General features: G+C 40.6%; 1 protein-coding gene and 2 long non-coding RNA genes across 3 annotated transcripts in view; 1 reads left to right on the top strand and 2 right to left on the bottom strand.

Moving 5' to 3' along the window:
- LOC310844450 overlaps positions 1-13987 on the bottom strand; it is a 45593-nt gene extending 31606 nt beyond the window's left edge. Inside the window, exon 1 of the long non-coding RNA XR_014564139.1 lies at positions 13062-13987. This is a non-coding gene — a long non-coding RNA (uncharacterized lncRNA). The remainder of the gene's footprint in view (positions 1-13061) is intronic.
- LRMDA (leucine rich melanocyte differentiation associated) overlaps positions 1-14118 on the bottom strand; it is a 741312-nt gene that overhangs the window by 471242 nt on the left and 255952 nt on the right.
- LOC310844430 lies at positions 10210-12338 on the top strand. Its single transcript, XR_014564119.1, has 2 exons — positions 10210-10805; positions 12213-12338. It is a non-coding gene; the product is annotated as an uncharacterized lncRNA (long non-coding RNA).

The following is a 14118-nucleotide window of genomic DNA, read 5'->3' as shown; positions in this document are numbered from 1 at the left end:
TCCCATAGAAGCTGAACCAGGTACCGGAAGGGCTGTGGTTGAGCATATTCTTGTCATAAGAAAAAGGTTTGATAAGGAAGAGAGAAAACGGGCTCATGACAGCTAACTTCAACAATTGCCCCAAAGATGTTGGGAGAAGAACATTAAACTGAATGCTGACAAAAGTACCCTATATTGGACATCTATTGTCTATTGATCTCACTAGGACTATGGCCAGAACTGGAGAAGGTGCGAGTCATTAAGGAGATGACTGGGCTAGTTAACTATCTGTTCAAATTTTGTGCACACTTTTCTGATGCTTGTTAGCCACTCAGGTTACCAACACACACTGACACAACTAGGGAATGGGCACCAGTCTTGGAAATACATTCAGAAGAATTTTTAAAACTCAGTAATGGAACTCCAACACTAATTATAGCCTAGAACAACTGGTAGTACACTATGATACTGCATAGTTGAAAACACAACTAAGCAAAAGATTCCAAGTTCAGGACCAAGACAACTTGGACAAACGGTCAGTCATTAGTAGGTCCCAAGTACGAGAAACAGATGCCATGGATTCCACAAAGGAAAGAGGCACAAAAGTGGAGTACAGCACACAAAACAATGAAATAGACCTAACAGAAGAAAGCATGGCACCCAGAACAATTACACAAATGAGAAGTGGGAAGGTGGTGGAGTTTTCCAAACGGGAAATGGAAATGCTGCTGGGGGGGGGGCATATTTAAATCAAACAATGCTATATTATATAATAGATATGTGTTCCCGTTTTCTAAAAACTTTCCCAGGCATCTCTTGGAAATTATCATAAGCAATTCAACTCTTTCGAAAACCAATGCAAATCACAAGAATTTGATATTTTGTTGTACAACCTAGGAGATAAGTGGCTCAAAAGCAAACCATATTATCTTCAATTCACATAAAAGTAGTTAGCCAACAAGACAGCTGACTGAGATTTTATTATCCATGCAATAATTTTTACAGTGAACTCAAAATACCAATATAAGAAATTATCTGATGAGTTTAAAACATTAATATCTAAACAAAAGGACATGTTTTATAGGGTAAAAGTAGCGTTTTTCTTGCCAAAGAATAATTATGGACATATTAAACTGATTAAGTACCCATTTGGATTAAAATTCACAAGAGTTTTATTCATGTAAACAAAACATGCTCATCATACTAATGAGCTGAAATAAAACCCACTACTTGGCATACTTTTCTGCACCATATCCCAATTTACATTTCATTACTAGTAAAAACAAAGCTTGAACACATTCTGAAAACCTGTTTACCTTCAAGCTGCTATCAATTTATTGCTATTAATGCACATTTTAAAGTACTTTCCCTCCTACCTCATGTCTGTGTTGACACTCAAGCCTAAAATAAATTTCACTTACACTTTACCTTTGTACTCTACTAATAGCAACAGTCGTGGTCAGCAAATCCATTCCACTACACTTAGTGCTTCTTGCATTAGAGCTCAGGTAATGAAAATAGAGTCGAGGTCTTTTTCTGGGACTTCGTGTTTTGTCAGATATAGAATTCTCCCATCACTGATATTTACAGTTTTATCTGAAAGTACTAAGCATCAAGAGTTTCCCTTGTGGCACCTAGACTCACCGCCATATATTTTCTTCATTTCTCCTGTAGCAGTTAGAACTCTGCTGTGACTCATCGCTAACACCAAAGACCAAAGTAAAAAAATAATAACAATATACATTGGTAACAGGTGTATATGGGAACAGGTAACCCCTACCTTTGCAGAAGGAGGGTATTTAGAAAAAGAAAGAGCTGTGCACATAGATGTCTTTGCTAAACTCTGGACTGGGGCCTTTGTGAATTCAGATGCATGCTACTGAGTAACATGATAAGTGTATTAAAAAAATTCCACTGATTATTGCTGTGGTTGTTAGCCCAACCCATGCCTCCTATGTCTTGCAGTTTTCCTTTGGACATGGAGTCCCTTGACAGTGATATTAAAAAGAAGTATCTCAATGCCAGCAAGTACTGCTATCTTGCTCAAATTTACAGAGGTAACCAATATTGTTGTTCTTTGGAACACGCAAGTCAGTATAGACAGGGAAGGGAATAATATATGTCTGAAGGGTTTGCCTTCGTGACAACAGCCACAGCAGCCACTAATGACTGGGGAACCAGAGAGAGAGAGGGGGGGGGAGAGGGAGAGGGAGAGGGAGGGAGAGAATCTCCACATGTGTTAAATTGCAATTGTTGTGTTTCCACCTATGGAAGGATCCTTGCTAGACATTATTCAACACAGTAAAACATTACAGGTTGTAAGGTGAGACCTTGAAATTAATCTGAACAAATCTCATTTATCCATAACTTGTTTGTTAGGAAGACAAGCTTACCAAGTTGTCAACTGTCCCTCGCTGCCCTCCACCCGCCCCTCCCCAGGAGTTAAGTGCAAAACAGCTTGTTTCAATTTGTAGTAAATACTGTTGGGTTAACGTGTTGGGAGTGTTTTGCAAAACAAAACATACTGCAGGTGTTCTTATAGAAAGGGCCATAAACAGATGACCTCTAAAACACACTCCCTGAACTTACCTTTTGTGTCCAACAAATGCACAGAGAAATATATTTTGTTTTAATTCCAGTACTTAAAAAGGGGTAGTGCTATATAACTTCTATTCTTCATAATGTTCATAAATGCCTGCATGTGTACATCCCCAGGTCCCACTTCCATTCCATATATATGAAAATGCAATTTACTGTACGTCAAATAAAAAATGCAGTTTTCAAATGCATGACAACAGGTGCTAGTTAAACGATCAGACACTATTTGTTACCTAGTCTCTTGCTCTCATTTGCAGCATGATAAATTGCATTTTAGGAGAGTACTGCGATCTAAGGGGTCTTGACATGTTTTTATTGATTTGCATAGGTTATATGCATGTATTCCTGTTTGTAGGCAAATAGCGCCAGGAGTAAATTCAAGTCACTGTGCTTCTTGTTTCAAGAAAATTGTAGTCATCACAGGGGAGCCAAGATGGAGTGAGGCTGGGTAAAAGAGACATATGCAGCCCACTGGAATCTTAGAACCTCTATTAAGATTTATAGGCTGTAGGATTCTTTTGGGCTTCAACATTATTCTTAGTAAACCCTTTCTGTCTTCAGTTGTTTATAAAAACTGGCAGCTTTAGCAAAGACAAAAGCTGATGGTATAGGTAGCACAATTTAACATAATAGTTTTTGCCTGTCCTCCAAGTACCCTGAGCGGATGCTGAAGAAGAAAAAAATCCCTGTAACATATGTATAGAGTCTGTCCTGATCTTTGCCAAGTACATATAATTTCTAGGGTGTTTAATATGTGGGACATTTGTGACTTTGAATGGTGTTCCACAGCTGGTGGTATTTCATAGTATGACACCTGGTTGAAAACATGTGATTCAGAGGATAGTATATGATTGCAAGAGTGTGCATTCAAGGTTTCTGGGTCTCTATATTACTGTGTGCAGTTCAGGTTTCCTGACGTGACCTTTAAAGCACCCAAAGGACAGGGGGCTGAAACCTTTGAATGCCATTCAGTAAGCAGGATTGTTCCCACGGGTTAAAAAGGGACAAATAATGTATCTCAACGGAAGCAAATTAAGAACGTAAGAGCAGCCCTGCTGGATCAGATCAAGGATCCATCTAGTCAGCACCCTATTTCTAAAAGGAGCAGGCTGGCAGTATGCCAGGCTATGTATGCTGCCTTCCCTTCCTTTGTTCCTTCCTTCTACCCACTTGCTACTGCTGAAGTACCTTCAGCAGCCAGAAAAATGAGGTGGGAGAAAAGCCATTCGGAATGCTGTCAGTGGGTGGGGGCTGGCTGAAGAAGGCTCAGAAATCAATTGAGTTTGACTAAGACGTAAAGGGACACGGGTGGCACTGTGGTGTAAACCACTGAGCCTAGGACTTGCCGATCAGAAGGTTGGCAGTTCGAATCCCCGTGACGTGGTGAGCTCCCATTGCTCGGTCCCTGCTCCTGCCAACCTAGCAGTTCAAAAGAACGTCAAAGTCCAAGTAGATAAATAGGTACCGCTCTGGCGGGAAGGTAAACGGCGTTTCTGTGTGCTGCTCTGGTTTCGCCAGAAGTGGCTTAGTCATGTTGGCCACATGACCCGGAAAAACTGTCTGTGGACAAACGTCGGCTCCCTTGGCCAGTAAAGCAAGATGAGTGCTGCAACCCCAGAGTTGCTCGCAACTGGACTTAACTGTCAGGGGTCCTTTACCTTTTTAAGAAGTACCATATTTTTCGCCCCATAGGACGCACTTTTTCCCCTCCAAAAATGAAGAGGAAATGTGTGTGCGTCCTATGGGGCGAATGCAGGCTTTTACTGAAGCCTGGAGAGCGAGAGGCGTCGGTGCGCACTGACCCCTCTTGCGCTCCAGGCTTCAGGAAGCTATCCGCAAGCCTTGCAAGCCCGGCGGGAGTTCCCTTCCTCCGGAGGGCGCCCCGTGCTTCGGGCAGGTGTGCGCAAGGCTTGGGGCGGCAGCTGTGGCTGGGGGGGGAATATTTTTTTTTATTCATTCCCCCCCCCCAAAAAAAACAAGGTGCGTCCTATGGGCCAGTGCGCCCTAGAGGACGAAAAATACGGTAAGCAGAGTTTCTGTTCCCCACTCCCTATCAGATACAGCTCCAGGGAGGTACTCAGAAGCATTCACTTCCATTTTTACTTTGTCACAACTTGTTGGGACGTCCAGTGGTGGTTAATGTTAACTATGGTTTTCTGAGCCACCTTACCTTCATGAAAGGGACATGCTGGGGCGAAGATGCTTCACCCCACCACGCCCCTGGTGGAGATCACCAGAGCACCTTCCTGGAAGGTGCCCTGGTGATCGTCAAAGGGACACACCAGGACGAAGACACTTAGTCAATAAAAACCCATCTTATCCAGAAAATATCATATGCTAGGCATACCTTATATTGCTGAGTGCCAACAACTCAAAAAAATAGGAAAGTTTGAAGAGAGTACAAACTGGTTAGAAAATCAATGCCAACATATATTGTGGCAGGGGTCAAGGAAAAGACTGCTGATTGGGAATCATAAAGTTGGAAGGGATACTAAGAATCATCTAGTCCAGCCCCCTGCAATGCAGCTGTTTCTTATGGGGATTGAACCTGCAGCCTTGGTAATTTCAGCACCATGCTCTAACCAACTGAGTTATCCAGTTTTAGGACTGTGGCATCCTTCCTAAATACACATCCCACCTAAAGAGAAACCAATGCTTTCGGAGGTTGCTTTTCTAAATGTCCAGCTATGTTTTCAGGCTTAAAATTCTAAAAGGATAAATGAACTTTGTGAATTGGAAATGCCAAACACACATTGCTTCTCAAGTATCAAACCCATAGATGGAACTAGCTCTCTTGGGATTCTGTACTGAAGTTCCTCCCCTACTTGTATCATCTCAGAATATGATACTGAAAAAGATCACTTAGTTTATTTTCAGTATGAAAAATTAAATATGGCTGGCATATTTCCTAACAACACACCACTCTTCAGTAAGAGTTCAAAGCCACTGGGAATTTAACAAATGAAGTTCTAATTTATATTACAAAATAGGAAGATGAGCAAGTAAGAGTATTATTATTATTAAGTGGCAGTAGCACGTTATTGTTTTTCCCTTCCACATCTGCCTCTTCTTATTCTGTGGAGATACAATTATCATTCTTAAAATTATTGATTTGTTTCCCCATGCAAAATACATTGTTCAGGAAAGATTTTACTTCAGGGCTCAAGAAAAGCGAAGTAAGGCAAATGATTTACTCAAAGGAGCCTTTCCTCTAACAATAATGAGATTGGTAGAAATGGACATAGGACTTAACTCTATTTTTAAATATAATCTATAGGCTTATTTCAACACAAGGTGTTTGGAGTTCATGGAGCGATGTTTTGAATTGATCTTGTGAGCACAAAGCTGAAGACTGCTTGCATCTGATTCCAGTATGTATGTGTCCTTTTTGCAGATTCTCTATAAAAGCTTGTGACAAGAATCAGCTCACACTTCTTTGTTCTTCCCAGTATACCCAGTTACCTCATTGTGCACATTTCTTTATACAGTATTCCTATATCAGATGTCATTATATCTGAGTTGCTATAGCTACTCCATTATTTATATATTCTGATGTACTAGCAGGATGACTAAAAACTTTGATTAACTGATTCAAAACTGGGGAATTCAAAGTCAGTGAGTGGCTACTTTATCTCTATTTTGTTCCACTACATAGTGTATGCACAAAAGTGGCAAAGGTACTGGCCTATATTTATTATACTTCATTATTTTATTACTTTTATCATCTCACACTATGTTATGATTCCAAGGCAATAATGGCAAGTGTAAACTACAACTTGATTTAGTAAACTACTACTTGAAGCTTGAGGTTTCTGTGCTAAATCATAGTAAATATTAGAGCCCTATAACAAAACTTGTAGAACAATTCAATTTAATACCATTTTAGAATCCAGTGTCAATGTAGAACCCGACATCAGTTCTGAGAATAGATAATGCATCGTAATTATTTAAGTTGTCTGTTGTTGCTTATTTTTTGTACAGCACTTAGAGTTATTTTTAATATATTAAGTGGTAGAGAAATTAAATAATAGTCAATAATCCATAGTTCCCCACACAGATTCCCCATTTATTCAACATACCAAGTAGATCCGGTGCACATTCAATGGTAACCAGATCTGACGAAAGGCTTTCAAACTGCTATTCAACTAGGAGCAGGGCTTTTTCTATGGTGGCCTAAGAATTATGGAACTTTTCCCTTTATGAGGTCAGAATGGTAGCTTCTGTTTCCTCCTTATAGAGATGGTTGAAAACCATGGCATTCCACTGAGGTTTAGAAGGCTGAGACTTGGTTTTTCAACTTTCATCATGACTTTTGTTGTCAGCTTTTATATGTTCATAGTTTTGATTCTAGTTTTTAAATAATGTATTTTACTTTTAAGACTCTTTACGTGAATTGCTTAAAGAGTATTCCTGCTGAAAGGCAAGCGGTAAACATAAGAAGGTGGGGATGTGAGCCACCAAAGTATCTGATGCGATTGTGATGATCCACTACTACCACCACCCTGAGTAAAGTAGCCCATCTATCTGCATTTTGTGCCTTCCTCCCCCTTCGAAAACCGTATATTCAGCAGTCCTAGCACAGCGCATGCTCTTTGTTTGTGCTTATTAAATAAAAGAAAGGATCACCTTCAACTATATTAATGATGGACTGGTGGATGAAGGATGCCTGCGAAAATTCACAACATCTGTTTGCTCCACTCTCTCCCCAGCATGCTGCACCTATTTCTCATGCTTAATGATGCTCATCCACTCTGCAAGTTTTACGAACAAATGTGTGTTTAGCCACATTCATCATTCTGAATGAGTGTTCTTGATGAAGCATCCACTGGCCTGTTTCGCTCTTTCTGCTACACTTTAACAAATGACAACTGCTCTACGTATTTTTCATTTTGTTAAAAAATAAAAAAAAGGAAAGGCTAAGTGAAGGATAGGCCTAGCATTTTTTTTTAACTTCTGTGGTAACTTTAGTGTGGGAAACGGGGGGGGGGGGGCACTACCCAGCACTTAACACTGTACACATTCAAAACCATGAATCTTCACACAGAAACATTAAATACTCCCTGATCTGGCAGTCACTGGGTGTTTGGGGCCTCTCTCCCCAAGGGGCATGCCACATCATCACCGACATACTGAGAACAACAGACGTCCCACACATACTCCTGGTATACTCTGCTACCTATTTTGCTATGATGACAGGGTTAACGCAAGAAAGCAAACCAAACTAAAATACCATATCATCTCCTTTGCCTTAGACACTCTGTATTACAAAACCTTAAGGGAAATCTGACCTGTTAGCCAAAACAGATGCAACAGGGAAAGCATTTTTTATTTATTGACATCTACTCCATTCACAAACAAAAGAGTTTGGGTTGAATTTTTACATCAAAAGTAGCGCTGTGCTTATTTTTGGTTTTGACCACTGCCCAGTAATTTATGAGAAAATAAGTTGTATTCAAAAATTATCAAAGAGGAGAGAAGATTTTGGTAAAATCTCATGTTGCAGTGCAGGTTTTTGTGGGTACTTTCCTTACTTTTAGAGATGCCGGGGGTGTGTGTGTGTGAGCATCCTTCATTTCATTTCTTTAATCATTATCTCTGGTAGTCTGCACCTTGCAGCCTTCCCGGGTTCCCACACTTTCCGGAAATCCCATGATGTCCTCAGCTAGGTTTTTCTGGAAGAGTGGGAAGTGAGGAAGGTATCAACTGCTGGGCCAGGCAGCAGTTCAATGGAATTTTTTTTAAGTGAAGTCTTTTTATTTTTAAAGCAATCAGTGTAATTCATTTTAAAAAATTAAAAGGAAGGACTTTGCTTAAAAACAAATTTGGCAACTATGTTGATCTCAGCCTCAGGCGCTCAGTAGCCAATTTCCCCTGCTTCAATTAAACCTTGGGGAAAGATAAGTGAGGTAACTTCTCCTATGGGATTTTTTTTTTCAGATCAGGAAGCTGGGGAGGCTGCACAGTGCTGGAGAAATGACTAATGGAAAGAGAAAAACAAGCCCACCCACGGCCATCTTGCAGTGATAAGATAAACTCAACCCCACTTCAGCCAAAATTCTAAAGAAATCCTGAAACGTCCTGAGAAAATGGCAGAAAAATCAAACTCTCTCACAGGGGAAGAAAACTTTCAAGAAATAGCAGGACGGGTTTTTGGCAGAGCACTAAAGGTCATATAGGTGAGGGAATTGTGACTCCTTCCCACTTCCCCCTATCTATCACTGCAGGCATATCTCCCAGCCCAGCTCCAAAACTGAGAGTGAGATTTGCTAGTTAGAGCAAAGAGCCAGAAGCAACTTGGACATGAGTCACCACCATCCCATGTGTTACACAGGAGTGAGACATAAGAACAGCCCTCCTAGACCAGAACAAACGTCCATTTAAGTCCAGCAGCCAGGTCTCACAGTATCTAACCGCATGTCTATGGGAAGCCAACAAGCAGCACATGAACACAATAGCAATCTCACCCATTGTGATTCCCAGCAAATGGTGATCAGAGGCCTACTGCAATATTGGAGGCAGTACACAGCCAGTGTGGCTAATAGCCACTAATAGTCTCATTGTCCATTAATGTATCCAATTCCCTTAAGAGTTAGTCTTGAGATGAAATGTGAGCAGAAGTAGCAGACATTTGGAGGAGTCTGTAGTAATGTGGACACTTCAGAACACCTGGCTGTTATGTAAAATAACTAAGCAAGTATTAGAAATCACCCCAGAATTGGCCCTACTAAACATCTTCCAAGACAATAATGCCCATTTACACCACAAAGAACTCACAACCCGCCTACTTTCAGCAGCCAGAAACACCATAACCAGACACTGGAGAGACCTGTCAGGCGTAAGCATGTACCAATGGTACCAAATAGTATGGGAAATAGCCCTACTAGAAAAATTAACCAATAAACTGAAACTGACACAGGGACAAACACAAGACGATGCCTTCACCCTGGTATGGCTCCCCTGATCCAAAACACCCACCCACCCCACTCACACACGAAAACAAAGACCACCACAGCCAATCACAAACAAACAGCCACACCCTAGGCCGAGCCCAACCTCTCTCACCACCAAAGAAACACAGGTGAATAGCAGAGAACCTGCACAAGTGATGCTGACACAAAACCCCAAATATATTAAGTAAAATAGAAACATCACCACCCGACCCCCCCCCATCTCCCCCCACCTCTTTCCCCCTTTTCTTCCTAAGGTCTCAGCAAATGAAACTGATTTGTAAAAATGTTACATGGTAAAAATACGAGAGAGACACATTACACATACTTCTGTAAATCAAGAAAATCTTTAATAAAAATACATTTATTAAAAAGAACACCTGGCTATTATTTGTTTTCATTTGACATAATGAAGAATTGACTCTGTTGTGGAGGGTTTCATGGATAAGCTCTTGTGGGACAAAAACTGAAAGGCACAAGAGCAAATGCCTCTTTACAACTTAGGAGCCAAAGGACTGTATTGTAAAGAACACCTAAATCCCCATTTCAGCAAGAAGCTGCCCAAAGACAAAGGAACATCTCCATAAAGGTCCTTCCAGGCAGCAATGAACACTTAAAAAAAAAAGGAAAAAAAAGAGCATGCCTACATGAATGAACTAACAGCAGTGTACCCACTGAGGTCAGTTTGAGGATTGTGCAACAACCATTTTAGACAAAAGGCATAACCTTCTGTACCTTGGTTGCCCCCCTTTTCTGTGACAAAGCCATTTAAGCTAACCAAGCAACTCCAAAACTTCCCCCGGTCTTAAAGGTAGCATATAGTATATCTTTTAGCATCTTTCTATTGGGTCTCCATAAGACTGTATAAAATCTAAACTGAAAGGTGAGGTTCAAGTAGGCTGCCTTTATTTGGTTTGCCTTGATAACATTTGCTATTTTGATACACAGACACCCTGTTGCCGATCAGGCATTGTCCAGTTTTTCTTCTTGACCTGCTCAGTAGCCTCCACAAGTATCCCTGGGTTACATAACCTACCCTGTCATAATGCACCTCAGGGTGAGGAACCTGTGGCCTTCCAGCTGTTGCTGAACTACAATCATTAGCCCCAGACAGCATGGTCAGCCAATGGTCAGAGGTGATGGGAGCTACACTCCAGCAGCACCGAAAGAGACACAGATTCTTTAGCCCTCATCTACTCTTCCACTCTCCATTCCCTTGAGTCTCAGCAGACTCAGCAACTGCAAACTCGGGCCAAACGTCTACCTTCTGGAGCCTACCAGGTGCTTAACAAGCCCAACTCCACTTTTGCAATCCTAGGCAGGCAGATAAACACAAGAGGTCAATTGAGTCCCTGCTGAGCCAAGTTTTCCTTAGCATAAAGTAACATCTAATGTGAGCATAATTTGATGTCTTATGACAACTTATTGGCATAGCAAGTTTGAGGACTTAGGCTGTAGGAAAAGCTTTTGGTTCAGAATGGTAAAACAGCTGGAGGAACAAAGATGAACATATTTCAGACCTCAAATGAAGCCTCAGCATGATAGAACAAATTCAATCGAGTTTCCAATTGGCAAACTGTTTCCAACAAATGCTGTTTCTTGGGTAAGATGGATAACTTACATTTTGGAACATATGCAGAGAATTACCCAAAACAGATGTAAATGTGCTCGAACTCAAGGCTTCTTTGGCACAAACAATACATAGAAAAGTGGAGCATTTCATTCCACTTAAAGTGCTGTGCACTGAGGAGGGCTCAGATTTGGGATGGAACTTCTGCCAGCTGAAATGATTTTATCAGTGCAGAACAGCAAGGAACTTCTCTGAAAGAACTAGGTTTTCTTTTAAAAGGTACAATGAAATCCATAAGAAATGGAGACATGACATTTTACTATAAATTCAGGCTTCTCAGATGCATAAGCAGTTAAGGAATTGATTCTTATACTTAACAGAAAATTGTCCATGACAAATTTATAAGCCACATACAAATTGCTACTTTTTCCAAACGTCAGCAATGAACAATGCAACAGGGCTGATAAACACAGCCTATATCCTTGATAAAAAGGGAATTTGTAATTATAGCAAAATATTCAAATTACCAATAAAAATTTAATAGTAGTAAAAATTCAAATTACCACTTTCTTATAGAACGCCAGTGATCCTCATATTTCAGAACTTAGGGCCCACAGAGGAATTTTCTAAGAAAATTAATTTACATTTTTTCAGCTGAAAATGCATTTTGTCTTCAGTAAAACAGATTTGTATCTCAAAGTGGAAGAAAGGATTTATGCAAAAAAGAACTCATGGGATCATTACAGAAACACAAAATGTAATTTTCTGCTAGAATTGTGAATTGCATTTACAAGAATTGTTTTTCAAATATGGCCCCAAATCACATAAAACACATATTGGAAGGGGGATTAGTATGTTTCAAGAGCAGCCTTCTTATAAAGTATTAGGTGTTTTTTATGCAACGTAAGTATCTTGTTTAAATACTTTTTTGTTGTTAATTTTTAAATCACACTAATACACAAATATCAAAACTTACTTATTGTTAAGAAAGTATGTTGTGTTGAATATCTATTCTGGTTATGTTTCTCCTGGGATATCTACACATTTACATTTATGCTCCAGCTCACTTTTAGTTTCCACTTTTGCCATATGTTTCTTCCTACTTATGGCATACGCAGGAGCAGCCCAATACATTTTGGTGTCTAAGGTAGCAGCCCCCTCTCAACTGATTAACATGGGACACAGTCACCCAGGTGGTTCTCTTCTGCAAGCTTCAGAGAAATAAATGGAAGTTGGAAAGACTACTATACTGAATCTTTGTGGCTCCTAGTAATTCCATCAGGACTTGTTTAGGGGAAGATGATCAGTATTCTTTTTTGTATCATGACATCAAGGGTATGTAGTACTTTACAAAAAAAGCATAAGCAAATAAGACAGGTCCCTGAGCCAAATGAGTACCAGAAGAAGAAAGGGATAATGGGATTAATGTGAGCAAATTGGGGAGCAATCTCTATATAATCATGCTGGCTGTGTACAAATTACCACCTTAAAACAGAAAATACAATGTGTAAAATACAGGTTGTGATCTAAAGAATTACTTTAGGCTTGCCCAAAGGTTTCAGCACACAAGTGGGATTTTTGAATGTTTAAATTTGAATCATGTCAGAATATAAACTGCTTTTGAAAGTCCCAGCAGCTTCAACACCTTGCCATGTGGTATTGGAAGGGAGGCACATGGAGAGGTGAGCAGCTGCTGTCTGAGGAATGTTGGCCCAAATCCCATTTATGGAAGAGGTCTGATTAGGATGCAAACAACTGCACAACCACTGTCCTGAATTCTCCTTCCTGTTCACAACAGACTTCAGATAAAATTTTATATTCCGCGCCCTTCCACCCAATGTAAGAAGCCTTCAAAACAACTTACAACTCAAAATAAAAACAGTTAAAAATAATCTAGCAATAAAGCAAAATTACTCAGCTGCTATCAGCAAAACACACACCAGCTAATTTAAAAACATTGTTTTTACCTGATGCTGGAAAAGCAGGCAGAGGGGAGTTCTAGTGGAGCTTCTCAAGTCCACAATCTGGGTTGGCACTTCCACCAAGAAGGTCCGCCCCATGTTTTCACCTGCTGCTGCTGCTGTTGTTGCTGCTGTAAAAAAGGGGTGCAGGCTGATAGTGCACAACCTGAAGTAATATAAATGTGCCCCCAGTCATCTGGCAATCAAGTGAAATGCCAGGTGAATGAGTTCCTCAAGGTGGGTGGAACCCCAATTAGAGGAGGCTGAGCCACCAGGATTTCTCTTTGGATTAAACTTCAGATTCTATATTTTGTTAATAGTAGACAGTGACTCAGGTCCTCAACAGCATGTCACAGAATTAGATCAAGAGAAGAGATAATGGTGGGCATCATTCTGCACACTTGATGACACTGCATTCCCAGTCTCCCAGTGGGTTTGTGTAGTTGTTGAACTGCGTAATTTTTCTTCCCTTGTTTCCTGCTTCCTCCCTCTCTCCATCCTATAGAGCCCTTGTGCCCACAATCAAGAGCCCCTTTAGTCTACTCCTGTTTCCTTCCCATTTTCCTCTTCAACTGTAGCTCATATCTGTTTTTGTGTTATAAGGGGATGACTTCAGTAGCTTTGTGACACCAGCAGCCCTGGCAACAATCCCCATTATTAGCTCAGGATTCTGTTTCTTTCCTTCGGTGTATTGGTTGCTACCCACATTCAGGTCTGGGCTGAAGGCTGGGGGTGGGTACTGTGAAAGATGGCCCTATGTGACTTTCATAAGTGGAGTAGGCATGGTTTGAACATGTCTCAGAATGCAGTGGAGGCATTTGTTCTTAGAGCAAAAAATGTATATTCAAACCACTTCTACAATACTTAGAATGTCTAGCTTCCCTTCCAGGATTACCCACATGAACAAAGTCCACACATAGAAAAGATCAGTGGGACACATTGCTGCCCTTGCCCTTAAGGTTGCACTGCTTCATTTGACTAACACGAGTATTAGGCATGGGGTGTCTGAGCTGGGGAAGCCTGCAAAGCTGGCTCCCTCAGCTTAGACATTCTTGCCAAACTC

This window comes from Podarcis gaigeae, assembly GCF_964106915.1.
Source record: "Podarcis gaigeae genome assembly, chromosome: 5".
In the NCBI taxonomy this organism is placed as follows: Eukaryota; Metazoa; Chordata; class Lepidosauria; order Squamata; family Lacertidae; genus Podarcis; species Podarcis gaigeae.
This window is presented reverse-complemented; position numbering and strand designations above follow the sequence as displayed.